This window comes from Vulpes vulpes, chromosome X, assembly GCF_048418805.1.
Source record: "Vulpes vulpes isolate BD-2025 chromosome X, VulVul3, whole genome shotgun sequence".
In the NCBI taxonomy this organism is placed as follows: domain Eukaryota; kingdom Metazoa; phylum Chordata; class Mammalia; order Carnivora; family Canidae; genus Vulpes; species Vulpes vulpes.
In genome coordinates, this window is record NC_132796.1 from 81,489,763 (window position 1) to 81,493,340 (window position 3,578).

Genomic DNA, 3,578 nt, shown 5'->3' on the forward strand with positions numbered 1-3,578 from the left:
TCTACTACAATATGTGGCTACTGAGGCCTCTGCTCAGATTTTTTTCCTTTGCATTATTAAAAAAAAAAAAACAACTAGCTTCCTAAGGGTGCATTTGTGTCTGCAAAGCTTTCAGCTAAAGGTTGCCTCAAACACCTCCAGCCACTGTGTATCCATTATCTGCTGATGGACCTGTGTGCAAACTGAAGAACATATTCAAATTTCAAATTGCCGTCAAGTCTGTTCTAGCTGTTACTTTCTGTTGGTCTCACTTGCTTTTCCACTGTACATTCACACAGGTGCAGAAGGCCAGGGATGTGTGGACATGTGCACAAGGTATGTGGATAATTTATCAAGTCCACTATGGATGTCTTACTTCCTGGAATTCCCTGTTACATCCACTGCTAGTCCATTGCCTGCCCCAAACAGTACTGTAATCTCAGGCTAGCAGGCCTTATTTCCTTGCCACTGAGATCAATACTCTAACCATTGATGCTCTAAATCAAGTGAGTTCTTTACAGCAGCAGCAGCAGCAAAGCTGCTGGGTTTTATTGCACAGCCTGCCTCACCTTGGTTGAACTACTAAGCCAATACAGCTGGGGCGGGGGTGGCCATGGTAATGGTTAGTTAGGAAGTTGGAGAGTATTAGTTAGAGTATTAGTTAGGGTTCTCCAGAGAAACAGAATGAATAGGATATATAGAAAGATATAGGCCGCCAAATAAGCATCGTTAAAGTTTCCCCTCTCACCGCCGTCATTTCTAGGTCAGAGTCTCCCAAAGAGCCTGAGCAGCTGCGGAAGCTCTTCGTCGGAGGTTTGAGGTTTGAAACAACCGATGAGAGTCTGAGGAGCCATTTTGAGCAATGGGGAACGCTTGCGGACTGTGTGGTAATGAGGGATCCAAACACCAAGCGCTCCAGAGGCTTTGGGTTTGTCATGTATGCCACCGAGAAGGAGGTAGATGCAGCCATGAATGCAAGGCCACACAAGGTGGATGGAAGAGTTGTGGAACCAAAGAGGGCTGTCTCAAGAGAAGATTCTCAAAAACATGGTGCCCACCTAACTGTGAAAAAGATTTTTGTTGGTGACAGTAAAGAAGACACTGAAGAACATCATCTAAGAGATTATTTTGAACAGTATGGGAAAATTGAAGTGATTGAGATCATGACTGACCGAGGCAGTGACAAAAAGAGAGGTTTTGCTTTTGTGACATTTGACGACCATGACTCTGTAGACAAGATTGTCCTTCAAAAATACCATACTGTGAATGGCCACAACTGTGAAGTAAGGAAAGCCCTATTGAAGCAAGAGATGGCTAGTGCTTCATCCAGCCAAAGAGGCCTAAGTGGTTCTGGAAACTTTGGTGGTGGTCGTGGAGGTGGTTTTGGTGGGAATGACAACTTTGGTTGAGGAGGGAACTTCAGTGGTCAAGGAGGCTTTGGTGGCAGTCGAGGTGGTGGTGGATACGGTGGCAGTGGGGATGGCTATAACAGATTTGGTAATGATGGAAGCAACTTTGGAGGTGGCAGAAGCTATAACAATTTTGGCAATTACAACAATCAATCCTCAAATTTTGGACCCATGAAAGGAGGAAGTTTTGGAGGCAGAGGCTCTGGCCCCTATGGTGGTGGAGGCCAATACTTTGCCAAACCACGAAACCAAGGTGGCTATGGCGGTTCCAGCAGCAGCAGCAGCTATGGCAGTGGCAGAAGGTTTTAATTACTGCCAGGAAACAAAGCTTAGCAGGAGAGGAGAGCCAGAGAAGTGACAGGGAAGCTACAGGTTACAACAAATTTGTGAACTCAGCCAAACAGTGGTGGCAGGGCCTACCTGCTACAAAGAAGACATGTTTTAGACAATACTCATGTGTATGGGCAAAAAACTCGAGGACTGTATTTGTGACTAATTGTAAAACAGGTTATTTTAGATTTTGTTCTGTGGAAAGTGTAAAGCATTCCAACAAAGGTTTTTAATGTAGATTTTTTTTTGTACCCATGCTGTTGATTGCTAAATCTAATAGTCTGACTATGACGCTGAATAAATGTGTCTTTTTTAAAAAAAAAAAAGAAAGAAAGATATATAGGAACTGATATGATAATGAGCAATTGCTCATACAACTATGGTGGCTAAAAAAGTCCCACAATCTGCTGTCTGCAAGATGGAGGTCCAGGAAAACCAATGGTGTGGCTCTAGTCCAAACCTAAAGTCCTGGAAGCCAATAATGTAAATTCAAGTTTTAGTCTAAAGGACCAAGAACCAGAATCACTAGTATCTGAGGAAAGAAGATGGAAGGAAGTTCCAGCTCAAGCTGAGAAAATTTGCCCTTTTCTGCCTTTTTGGCCCTCAATGGATTGGATGATGTCTACCCACACTGGTGAGGGTGACCTTAGCATTCTTCTTTACTCAGTTTATTGATTCAAATGCTAATCTCTCCCAGAAACATTCTCACAGACCTAACCAGAAATAATGCTATCTGGGCATCTTTTAGCTCAATCAAGTTGACACATAAAATTAACCAATCACATTGAAACAAGAATACCATATAGACTTGCTCTGTTCTTACTTAAAGTTCAGAATTTCTCATTTTGTTGTATCTTTGGGTCAATTTCAGTGTTAAAATGGTTGTTTTTGATATTTCATTAAGCTTTTTAGTTACTATGTACATAGGCATAAATTCCTCAAACTCGGAAATTTATTCAAATACAGAGCATTTCGTCCATCAAGATAAAAAATACTCTTCCAACTGAGGGAGACATCAGTTCTTGGTGACCATCAATGCAAGAAACAATAGTAATATTAACCTGGAGATTTTTCTATTGTTTTACAATATAGCCTGTAACCCAAACATGTGAAGAAGGGAACTAACATTTAATAGAAGGATGTCAGCTGTTTTTGTTTTTGTTGTTGGACATAAGCTTTTATATACACTTTGCTTATGTGATTTGAACTTGGAGCCATGTGGGCAAATTTAGATGGCAGAATAAGAGAACAGAAAGCCATGTCTGGGGGAATAAGAAAGAAAAATTAGGAAAGAAAGGGATAGAGGAGAATACGAATGGAGTTTAATGATGTTTCTGGAGGGCTCTTTATACCTAGATCAGTTTTTTAATTACTTTTAAATCCTTTAAGAGCAAGAACAGTCTTATATATCCTGTAAAATGTGTTAATATAACATGAGTATTGCACATGTGTAGCTAATAGTCACTAGCTCCAGTGGTCTGGGTTGTACTAAAGGTGAGATTTGTTAGTATTATAGAACAATGAAGCCAAAATTCCAACTCTGTAATGTGATATAAGTATGCCCCTACCCAATCTAGAAAATGGGGCACTGAGACACTGATACTCACAAAACTTCAGACACACAAGAGTCAAATTTTCTGACTTTCATTTAAGTAAATAGTATCTAAAAGCAGGCATATTAGAAAGCAAAGATAGATCAGCTGCCAAAATGCAGAATACTTTGTCATGTAATAAGAAACTGCATCCAAGGTACAACTATACCATTTTTAAAATGCACAGGTAAAAATATACACAGGGAAGCTAAATTTGCTAAAAATCATTCAATTGTACACTTAAACTGGGTGAGTTATATGACATGTA

The 3,578-nt window shown here is 40.3% G+C and overlaps 1 pseudogene; it reads left to right on the forward strand.

Annotated features, from left to right (window-relative positions):
• The first annotated feature begins 294 nt into the window (after positions 1-294).
• Positions 295-1,899, forward strand: LOC112932071 (heterogeneous nuclear ribonucleoprotein A1-like; annotated as a pseudogene).
• Positions 1,900-3,578: the final 1,679 nt, after the last annotated feature.